Consider the following 12,716-nt stretch of genomic DNA (forward strand, 5'->3'; position numbering starts at 1 on the left):
TTGAGCCATCAAGTCCCATCTTGGTGAATGAGCCAGATTTAGCTGAGAATGACATGGTTATTGAAGATGAAGATTTGCCAAAAACACAAAATGAAAGACGAGAAAAAATTGAGAAGTTTTTGAAAGGAGAAAGAGAAGCAAAAATGAATCACAAGATTCCTGTGCAAAGTCAGCAATTACAGGTCATGAAAGAAGATTTGGTGCTGAAAAGAAAAGTTGCAGAGCAGTCTGAATTAACTGATAAGGAATACCTTGCCCATGCAGTAAAAATGTCCAAAACTATGGAAACCATGGCTGGTGCAATGCAAGGATGTCTACAAATGATGAATACAATAATCCAAATGCAAGCAAATCAGCAACAGGTCTTTCCCTTTGTACTTCAGCGAGACATGCAACAGCAGCAATCAAATATGGTCTCTAATATTCCAGTGGCACCTAAGGACATTCCAAAGTAGAACAAACTATCAGAGTACGTTGGTTTTTTCACTTTGTGCTTTGTTATCATGTAATTTTTGCTTTATTTCTGTTGTTCCTGACTAGTTGATTGGAAATGTAAAGAGTGTGTAATAATGTAAAATATGTTGTTACAAAGTTAAAACAAATTTCCATTTTTAAAAGTTCATCTCAGTGTATTTTAATTTGTTTGAAAATTAAATTTTTTTACAACATTCACATGATTTATTATATTTCATTAACATTAAAAATTTAAAAATATTACAACAAATTTTTGAAAAAGATGTCATGATAATTAATTTCTGTACAACATTCGCATGATTTATTATATTTCATTGACATAGAAACATTTAAAAATTTTATCAGAACAAATTTGTGAAAAAGATGTCATTCACATGACATGTCTACTAAGAGTTCCAATAATGACTCTGTACAAGCTTTTCACTCAAGAAACATCATGAATAATTTACGATTTTTCTTGCCACCTTGTGCATTGTTATGTATAGGTACTGTGTAATGCTCTCTTTGGGGTTGGAAATCCCTGTCATACTGCATAGCTTGACTTTGTAAGTCATCTTGAATACTTTCGCCATTTACCTCACAAAAATTGTGAAGAGTGAAACAGGATAGAATAGTGGAAGGAATATTATCCATGCTGAGATCCATTGCTTTCGAAAGGATACCAAAACGTGCCTTAAGTCGCCCAAATGCGCATTCGATTATCATTCTAGCTGATGATAGTCTATAGCCAAAGAACTGCTCTTGCACTGTACTTCCACCTTTTGCAAATTCTTTCATCAGATAAGGTAATAAGGCCATTTAATGTTAACCTCAAAGAAAAGGCAATTTGCATCAACACATGCTTGCACATTTAAACTGTAGAAGCCTTTTCTGTTAACATAGTCAACAGCGTTATTTTTCGGTTTCTTTATTGGGATATGCGTCCCATCTATGGCACCTATGCACTGGGGGAAACCTCAAGCAGAATAAAAACTTGCGACTAATTTATTGACTTCTTCTTCCGTTTTGGGAACCTTTATGTACTTATGAGATAGCTTTGTTGATATCGCCCTTGTTGCCTGCCGTACTATTTGAGAAACAGTGCAACTTGCGATCCCAAAAGCATTTGCTGTTTTCCTCATTCGACCACTGTCCGACAAGTAATATAAGGTGACTGCAACTTGCGTTTCAACTGATACCGGTGCTCTCATATTGGTTGCTTTTTTTGTGACATATGGACGGAGTTCATCACACAACTTGTAAAAAGTCTCTCTTGACATTCTCAAAATTTCCTTTCCATTCTTCTGCCTGGCTGTAACCATCCCGTAAGTTTTCCCACCATCTTTTACATCGACCTGGAGACGTCCAGAATTTCCTCGGTTTCCTAATTTTTCGTAACGAAACTGTACCGTAATTATTGTCTAACACACATTGTTGAAGTTGTCGTCTTTTTCTTGAAAAATATCGAAGTGTATTGATATGAAACAATATACAATTAACTGAATAAGCCAGAAAGTGTAATTATCAACGAAAACAGCAACCTTTGCAAGAGTTTGACGTCCATTTATTTTTCCCGCCAAACATATTATATACCGGATTAGAGCGATTACACGGAAACAGAAATGTACCGGATCATTTTTCATGTCACCTCCAGAGCGGAGTGATTTTTATTCCGTGGAGCGTACCGGATTGATACATCCTCGTGTAACTGCAACGCCTATCTGATATGGAAAGTAATCCGGTACTCTAGTAATCCGGTATCGTGTAACTGGGGCCTTATTAAAGTATCTCCTGCTTATTCCTGAAAGAATAACACTTAAAGTAATATATAATACATGAATATATTCATATATGATACTCACACAAAATTTGTTACCAGATTTTATACAACCCAGTCTCTTCCTAGAATTGACTGTATATACTAATTGTGTTCTGCTGGGCAAATTGACTGTGAGAATCAATTTCAAGGACACTTTACAATGTACCAGGCCTGGTTACGCTGGATTTATTTCACACAAATATTTTGCAATTTTGCTCGTTCTCTGCAGCCATATTTCAGTAAAATTGGCATATCGAAGCGTCTGTGTTTGAAAATCATATATTAAACATGCAAATAGGCAATGACAAAGGTATGTGGGACTAGTTGTAAATGATATTGATTCCTTGGGATAAAAGCATTATGTCTATATATTCGTATAAAATCGCTCTGAGATTATGAAAATGTGGCATTTTTGGGGGGCTACATTTTGCTCAGCCCCCCAAAAATGCCATTTTATATATAAAATATTAAAGACATAGTAAATTTATTTCACATTTTAGGCCCTGTTCACAAGGTACCTTATTAGCCGGTCACGACAACTTCGTTTGCCATTATTAAGCAAATGTATTATTGTAAATATATATGTGTAATGTGTGAGGCCTAATTGTGGGCCTCAATTTAATACTGTAAGACAAATTAAACTAATGAGAAGACATCTCTGAATATTTGAAAAAAAAAGTTATTTAAAAATTTTATGACTTAAACATTTTATGCACTGTACAGTTGTACCATAGGTCGCCCAGAAATCTGTTTGTACTCAGTCTTCGACTACATTGTTTACACTTTTACTGCCTGTACTAATTACTGTATTATATATTAATTGATATGTATTATATTATGATATCGATATATAATGCAGTAATTAGTACAGACAGTAGAAGCTGACCGCGCGCGTAAACAATGTAGTCGAAGACTGTGTACAAAGTACAACAAACAGATTTCTGGGCAACCTATGGTTGTACAGTATGCTTCTTACACATGTGGAGGGGCATAATGCAAACAATTTAAACTGTATGGTACTTTTTCTTTGACAGTTAAGTGAGTTAACTAATTTACATGTATCCAAAGCTCACCTATCAACACACAAGACAGTCATTTCTGGCATGAATGCTTGATAAATAATTTTTGTGTTAACTATTATTATTATGTCATTGTATTATTCTCATAACTATTTTAAATTTTTCTTCTGCACAGCTGCATGAGGAACTTATTTATAGTCTATATAGGCATTTGCACCATAGTGTATAGCATATTTTATAACTGCATAAATGCTTAATTATTTTAGAAGAATTTATCAATCAAAAAGCATTAACCAACCTGTGAAATATAATTGTATTTTTTAAAGTGATTTAAAGCTGCTCCAATGGTTAACCCTTTTAGTGATGTGATATTTGCTTCACGACATTAATAAATAGGCTTACATTTCAACTCAAATTTTTTATGTAAGCATGACAAAATTTCACTGCATGAGTTTACTTCCTTGAATAATCACCTATTCTGATTTAGTTATGATTTAATAAGCATACAGGTATTGTTACTAGTATCTACTAGTTTAGTACTTATGACAATGTTAGCCAGAAAGAAGCAAAATATTTTGTTGATAATCCATAATGAAATCTTACTGATCAATATTTAATTTGTAAATGTTCCCATCTGTTCTCTCCCAAGGAGATTTTGTACCCTGTATATAATGTAATGTAGTCTATATCTAAATGACATTGTGAAATTCATAAGCAATTAATGAACTTACACATATAAACTATTATTTTGGCAAATTTATGGGAATTTGGATCACATTAATACCTCTGTAAATGTTACAAACTACATGTATAGGGAGTGATTTGATTTCATACACATGAGTACCAGCAGTAATAAGCCTGATAATCTGATGAAGAGTACTTATCTAATAGGGTATAAATTACAGTCAACATTCTCATTCGTGTAGTGTACATGACTATAATATCCCATTTTGTGCCTATCCAGTGACTGCTTATGTTGTAAATAATACTTCTTAATTTACAATGACCCAGTCTTTTAATTGCCTTTGTTTTTCCTCAATATTATTACTAGATGATGAAAAACAAGTTGTGAGTGCCACATCAGAAAAGTTTGTATGTTGTCACGTTTTAGTAGATTCAAAATATTTTGTTGTGTGGAAAAGTTTTAATATCTCATTTTTATATATCAAAATAATATACCCTAATGTGATGCAGTATGTTTTTAACAATATGAGGGATATGTGATCAAGCAGTAAATATAGTAATATTTTTATTATCTTGTTATTATCTTCATGATTGGTGTGTATCATTAGTCACTGTAAATACTTGTACATATCTGACAGAAGTTGACAGCCTGAGAACAAAGCTGATCATTGACTTAAGGCCAGGGCCGTAGCTAGACCGCTTAACTGGAGGGCGTATATTTATATATTCATGTTTATCTACCCCAGAAACAATAGCGTACAAAAGAAATCAGTTGGGCATAACAAGAATTTATGAATATACACCCCCCAATTAAGCTTCTAGCTACGGCCCTGCTTAAGGCTGGCTTGCACTATCACAGTTTCTGCAGGTAAGCACAGTTTCTGTGATCAAAGTACACTTTGATCCATGTATTTGACAATGTGAACACCTTCAAAGAGGGCAGTTGCTTTGAAGCTCTGTGATTCTGTGAACACAGACTTCTCACAGAGGCTAATTGATCACAGAAACATTGACAGTGCAAATTGGCCTTTACTTTGTGTTACATTGCAACCATGTCTTCCACCCATTCATTTTATTCATTCCTGATTCTAGTCAGCACTTTTCTCCCGAACTTAGGTAATTTCTATTTATGCTCACATTAAAATTGTCATTTTAAGCATCATTGATCGTATGTGTTTTTTAGACTACATCTCGCAAGAAAGTGTGCCAGAGTTGTTCAGCTGAGGTGGGCAATGCTTGTAAGCGTTGTTCAAACTGTGGTGAAGTTTTCCCGAAGCGCCTCTGTAACATTTCACTCCCTAAACATACAAGCACCACCAGTCTTTTGAGCTTCTTATGAGGAGGGTTTGTATACATACATATATATATATATATATATATATATATATATAATATATATATTATATATAATATACATATATTATATATATATATATAATCATATACACATACACATACACATACATACACATACACATACACATACACATACACATACACATACACATACACATACACATACACATACACATACACATACATATATATATATATATATATATTGTGTTTTTTCATTCTATATATTATAGAACAATGCTACATTCACATACATTGTGTTTTTTCATTCTATATATTATAGAACAATGCTACTCCTGTTTTAAATTATTACATAAACCATATGACATGGTTTTTATTTATATAGTTTATGTTTAATGTATAAGTTCCTGAATAAGCGATGTTGAAATTCCTGTTCAACTTTGTTTCGGCAGATAATTTGCGAAAACTCCATAAAACAAAAACAAGCTATGAAACAACAATTTCAATATAACAATTTTTTTTATATTTCAAAACAACAATTTTTTATATTTATCGTCTATGCTACTTACTGCTTCTATACATAATCTTAACTTTTTATATCGATAAACAAAATGAAAATAAAACTAAAATGAACTGCATGGTTGAAGGAAATGTCAGCTATCTGCATGAGTGACTTTCCAGTTGGTTCAATTCCAACTCACAGTTCTATAATTGAATTCTATTATTGTTGTTATTATAATAATTATTAAAAAATTTATTTACCAAAATAACGTTTTAGGTTAAAAAGAATGAGGAAAAAGGATATTTTTGATTATTTTTCGTTACTTTAGCAAAAGGAAGAATTTGGTTACTTTTGTATTACAACCATGCATATAGACATAGGAGTTTAATGAAGACTGTTTTACAACAATATGCCAGCAATTTCTCGTGAATATCTAAAATTTTCTTACATAATACCATGATTACCTCATTTTTTACTTTTGTTCGCTGAAGACAATTTAGTCCCTATATCCCGCAAACATATGAAATTAATGTAATTTTCCCGAAGTTTCCCGAAATTTGATATTCTTTCGAAAAAACAATTTGTAACAAGAAATTTTTTATTTGAACTTTGACTAATTTTAATTTGACTATGTGTACGGACTGATTTAAAATTTTATTATTAACTTCTTAACTTTTAAGGACAATACCCTAACAACAATAGACGAAATCTGTGAGATCTCAGACTATCTCTATGTGAGTCTCACGCCTAATCCGTGAGACTTGGCAACTATGTTAACTTGCCAATATTGGTATTACAAACTATATAGGTAATACCATAGTGAGTGCATAATTAGTGATTAAAGTTTCACCTTTTAACAAAAAAAAAGGTGATTCGGGTGTTCAACAAAAACGTGCGGTATCAAGCTATATTATGGATTGCAATGATTAATTTGAAATTTTCGTGTTACTTTTATCATATAGAAAGATCATTATTTCACATCGCCAAAATTAAAAACAAATAGGACATACATATATAAGGATCCTCACGTCCATAGCCAATCCAAAAGGATCAAAAGAAATAAAAATTTGAAAAAGTCGAGGTGATTCGGGTGTTAAAAACATGCCGCTTCAAAATGCTATATGTTCCTTCCAATAAAAAATATCATGTGTTGCTTTCGTAATTGAGTTTTTAGTACTTTCTTTATATATCGCAAAGTGAACATTAAAGCGAAATTTTATAGTTACTTCAAATGGTCTGTTTATTTAAAAAAAAAATGTTTTTCATGTTGGTATTATTTTTTAAACACATTTGAGAAAATTGAAAGTACCCCAAAAAGGTCATCCTGAAGGCTAATAATCAAATCTAGAAAAAGTTTCCTAAGGAATACTTGACAAGAAAATTTTGTTGAGAAACGTTTTTTCGAAAACTTTTTATTATTTTGAGAAACTATAAACTTTTGAGACTCTATGATTCTTATTTCATGCAAGACATGTTCTATTTCCTTAGGCCATAAAAATGATCAATGAAGAATGAAATATTTCTAAAATCTCTGCATTTGAAGTTTAGCCTTATTTCTATTGCGGAATTTCTTCAAATTTTTAATTTCAAAATTTACTAAAATTTTAATGAAACGATCTTGCTGCTGCCTTTTTCGGAATCTGAATTTATTATGTAGGTAAACTCGTTTGAAGGTCATAGCAACTTTCAAAATATACGGTATACGAAAATTGTACTACAAACTAATGTGCTTGTTTATCCGATATTTCTCAGCAAACCTTTCAGAAGTACACTACAGCTCATTAACTATATACTTTTGCCAGGTTTATGCCAGGTTCCTTTCGCTCGTCACAAGGAAGGACGAAATGCAATACATATAACAGATATATACAAAAACAATTGTTATATAGGTGCTGTATACTTTAAATGTGATTGGTTCATTCGTAGTCACATGACTTTAAATAAATGTAATGTTTCCCAAACAAGTGAAAAATTGTTGCCCGCATATTGTCATAACATTTTGAAATGAAATTGTTGTGTAACATGTATGTTTTTGTTCCTATATAACAAAACACTTAATGTTCGCTACACCTCGGGAAATAGTGAGTTTTGTTTTCCCTCGAGTCATAAATGTTTCCCTTGACATTAATTCAGACTCTTGGGAAAACAAAACTCGCTATTTCCCTCCGGAGCATACATTAAGTGTAAAGTGTATTAGGTTTATGAAGGAGTATATTGCGAGACTATCAATTGATGGACGCCTAAAAATCTTTCTTACAAGTGACTGGACTGCACGTAAAGTCTGTAATTTTTTTAAAAAAATGTTCTACTGATTTAAGTCATCATCACAAAACAACGATACTGCATTCCTAATATTAAATTACGCTTAATTACAGAACTGCGAGTTGGAATTGAACCAACTGGAAAGTCAAACAGACAGCTTGACTTTTCGTTCTACCAGACACAGTTTGGCATTTGGTTGGAGTCTATATAGAAACTTTTTCTTGTCGGTCTGTTAAGATCTGGATCATGATCCTGATCTGAACACCCCCAAGTTCTTTTATACATCGCTTTGGCTAATAAATGCAAGAGCTTTGGCAACTAAGAAAATCGCAAAAATGAAATGCTTTTAATTCTTCTAAGAGAAAAAGGAATTGTCATATATAGATGTTGTACAAATTTAGAGTTTTATTACTATTTATTTTTCGTATAATATATCATATTATGAATAAGGTATCTGAACTTCAATTTCAAAAACTCTTTAAAACTAAAATTATTCTAATTCATTATTGTCGTCACTTGACCAATCTTCTTCACTTTCATTGTAATATTCATCATCATCATCATCGCATTTATCATCAATTTCTTCCAGGCATGCCAGAGAAGTATCTAGATGTCGAAAATATTTCAAACCAACCGCAATCTGGCTTTTGGCAAAAGCTATTCCTTTGTTAGTAATAGCAAGTTGACCCTGCAATGTCTCGATTCTTTCGCAACGCAAGGAATAACACTTCCTATCACCCAATAAGTTCTACAACAACAGAAAATGTAAAATATGAAAAAAATTGGAGACTAACACTAAACCACAGAAGACTACATGCCATTATGGTGCACACATATTAATACATTGTTATACCTCATTTTCATTTTGATATTTGTCATCAGGTTCATTGACGTCATGAATAAAAGCTAAAAATACAAATTCAGGTGAAAACAGTGCTTTGCAAAGACCATTGGAAAAAAAATCAATGAAGGAATCAAAAATAGATTTCTAGCAATTTCTAGCAAGTTTATTGTCAAGACTTTATACAATAACAGCTATTGCAAAAGTTCGGAAAATATCTGATACTTATACCTATCCGCTCATTAATGTCTGCTTTTTTTTTATGAAGGTTGTCCAAAATATTCTTTAAATAGAACACAAGGAAGTTCTTCATTTCTTTTCTTCGTTGGTCCTCTTCTTCTTTTAGCCTTTGAACCAGCATGAACTTTTCTACTACTTGTGCTTTGTATTGTACAGGAAGGCCTATAGTATAGCAAAAAGTCTAAATCAATTTATATAGAGATTAAGAAACAAAGAAAAAATTATATTCTTTCGATAAAAATGTAGCCATGATACACTAGTAAATTCGCTATACTTTTCCTAGTTGCTGGTTCCTCACTAAACGACCAAAGAAAATCTCCCGCAAGAATTGCCTCAGCACTTGTCGCAGGCAGTTTCAGAAGGCTGTTAACTGAGTTTAACTCTTCTAATGTGGACGCTATTTCTGTTTTTTCCCTTGAGCATTTTGCTTGCATAGATGATCTCCTTTTACTAGAATCTAAAGAGAAAGCCTTTATTTAACCAAATAAAATAAAGTACGCGGACCTAGTTATTAACTCCTAACGATGTGAGTGACCAGGATAAACATATTATATTAAAGTAACAATAAAATTGTTATACACCAACCAGCAAGCGACGAAATCTCCTTCATCCGCCTCGTAATGGAAAAGTACAGCATCTCCAATTTTCTCTGCAACCTGGACACTGTTACTTTCGAAAGTTCAACCTTCCCCCGAGCTAGAAGCTCCTCCTCTGTTACAGTGGAATTAAAAAGCTCGGACGACAAAACACGCAATCTTTCCATGTTCTTATTCAACTGCTTTGTTTTATCGGCAGCAAGTTGGTGAAATTCTTTATCCCCAATTAAAATCCGCGTCTGGTCATCGTTCCTACTTACAAACGTATTTAGCTGTTGAACATTTTGTACCACATGATGTAAAAGGTAGAATTCTCCTAAATCCCCAACGTCGACATTTTTTCCTGCTTTTTGTTCTAAAGACGTGAAATCCATAAAGTATATACATTTTATCAATTCGTACGGTACAGTATATAATTTAACACGATCAATCATTAGTGGTACCAGTAGCAAACTGCTGAACATCTCTTTTCCATGACACAACTGAGGCATCCAAATCAGCGTCTGATAAATTAATCTCACGTGCATACGTAGCAAGTTCCGTTTTCGCATCGGCGAGTTTCTTTTCCGTCTACGGAAAGGCATTGAAAGAAAGACTAAACGAATGCTGAAAAGAACATTGCATAAGCTCAAGTATGCAACGAGCACGTTTTACACCACCTCGCATTTAAAGCGAAAATATTTACTTTAATTAACCTTTTTCAGGCGAAGCTTAGGTAGATTACAAATTTTTCGCTTATTCCAACTCAATAGATGCTCTGTGATGGCTCTTCTTGCCATCTTCCACTCAAATAACCTATGTTAAATGCAATGACATTATGTCATGCCCCAAAATTTATATTGAAGTTCAGTCCAAAAAAACTCTTACCAAATTGAAAGAAAAATTTTTAAACGTTTCAAACCAACAAAGAGACCAGAACGAATAATTTTGTTGGTAGTAGTGATTAGTTATTGTAATTATATTTATGTTAATTTATATTAGGTACCTATATAAGAGCTTTGTAATTGAATAAGGGAGTTAGTTCTGATATAATAAAATGTTTAACATGGTGTCAGGTGTGGTCGGCAAGGCCTAAAATATTTGTTAAATACATAGCCGTAAGCAAAAATGGCTAACATAACCTTGCCGTTCCCGGTGTTCAAGATATCTGGCGACGAAAAGAACGATATAGAAGTCTATGTTGAGGATTTCATAGATTACTGCACAATGAATAACTGGTATGATGGCTCTAAAGAAACAGAGCAAAAGTGGGTGAATAAAGACAAGGCGATGGCATGTTTAAGAGCATCACTGCCACCGGCTGTGAGAATGGTATATAAATACAGCTTAGGGCTCGATGAAACAGATATGAAGAAGCCTCATTGAGTTAATGAAGCGTTGAAAGAATACTATGGAGCTAGCATAGGCGTCGCTGGAGAACGACAGAAATTCCTTCGTTTATTTCAGCAAGAAAATAAGTCTAGTGGTGTTTGGGAGTCTCGAAACCAAGTGCGAAACCAAGGAGCACAATGCGAATACGATGAGTATGCTGACGAATTGATGCAAGACCAATTCATTGCCGGTCTTGTGTCTGAACAATTGCGCGTAAAATTGATCGAAAAAAGACATAGACATAGAGACGGGACACAAGCGAAGGTGACTCTTCGAGAAGTCGTAGAAGTGGCTAAGCTTTTGAAGCGACAACATTTACGAATGAGTTGATGAAAACAGCACGAGGATCACAAGAGCAAGTAAATTATAATAACAGGGTCAAACAACAATCAAGTCGATTAGCAGAACGCAAAGAAGAACAAAGAACGCTCACGCCACCTTGTTTTTGGTGTTTAGGTACGCATCGTCAGCCACGTCAACAACATTGTCCAGCGTACAGAAAGAAATGCAATAAATGTGGTATAAGTGGCCATTTCGCGCGGGCTTGTAAGAAGGGTTTTGTGAATAAGGAGAGACAACAACAGTCCCATCAAGTACAAGACAGTTCCGAAGAGGAGTTATTTGCAACTGAGAAGATCACAAATGATTCGGCAAATAAAAAAGTACAAGGAAAAAAGTTCTTTGTGCATTTAAAGCTAATAGATGGAAACAGAGTAAGAATAATGAAAATTGACTCTGCATCGACGTGTAACACTATTCCTGAGAATATGTTAAAGAAATTGTTTCCTGCATCCAAAGTATCGAGGACTAAGGCAATAGTACAAACATATGGAAATCAGACGATTAAGCCGAAGGGACAAATAACATGTGTTGTGAGATAAAAGAAAATATAGAGATGATAGATTTCCTTGTTGTTGATGTACCGCCAGGAAAGCCACCTTTATTGTTTGGGCGAGATGCGCAGATTCTTGGCTATTTAAAGATATATGCTGATGAAGTACATAACGTGGAGAACGCAAGTAATCAAGATGAACTTCCTCCTCTGGGTCAACTTACGAAAGAAGCAGTCTTACGGCGTTATGAAAACGTGTTCAAGACAGGGAGAGGCAAATCACTAGGAGAACCATTGCATATCGAGGAAGATCCGACTGTCCAACCTAGACACGCCCCCACGCGACGTGTTCCACTTGCGAAACTGAATAAAGGTAATGAAGAGCTGCGAAGGCTGTGTGATGAAGGTACGATAATACCTGTCTTCGAGCCAACAGATTGGCTTTCCAACATGCTTGTCAAAGAAAAACCAGATGGAAAGATCAGAATTTGTATCGATCCAAGCCAGACAATCAACAAAGCGATCAAGAGACCTGTTTATACGATACCAACTATAGAAGAAAAACTTCCGCTATTGACGAATGCCAAGATTTTCACAATAGTTGATGTATCTGAAGCTTTTCATACAATTGAGAAGAGTCATCTTCATTTCTTACCACATACATTTCAAGGTCCAAACGGTCGGTATCGGTACACACGTATGCCATTTGGTATTTCTTCAGGACCGGAGGAATACCAACGAAGACAACACAAGTTCCTAGAGGGTCTTAAAGGTGTGATC

General features: G+C 34.0%; 1 long non-coding RNA gene across 1 annotated transcript; it reads right to left on the reverse strand.

Moving 5' to 3' along the window:
• Positions 1-5,184: 5,184 nt before the first annotated feature.
• Positions 5,185-10,443, reverse strand: LOC114535395. Its single transcript, XR_003688293.1, has 3 exons — positions 10,429-10,443; positions 10,177-10,303; positions 5,185-5,273 (listed from the first exon to the last, which is right to left on the reverse strand). It is a non-coding gene; the product is annotated as an uncharacterized LOC114535395 (long non-coding RNA).
• Positions 10,444-12,716: the final 2,273 nt, after the last annotated feature.

The sequence above is a fragment of the Dendronephthya gigantea genome, unplaced genomic scaffold, assembly GCF_004324835.1.
Source record: "Dendronephthya gigantea isolate DGI-Jeju-01 unplaced genomic scaffold, DenGig_1.0 000117F, whole genome shotgun sequence".
Taxonomy (NCBI): domain Eukaryota; kingdom Metazoa; phylum Cnidaria; class Anthozoa; order Malacalcyonacea; family Nephtheidae; genus Dendronephthya; species Dendronephthya gigantea.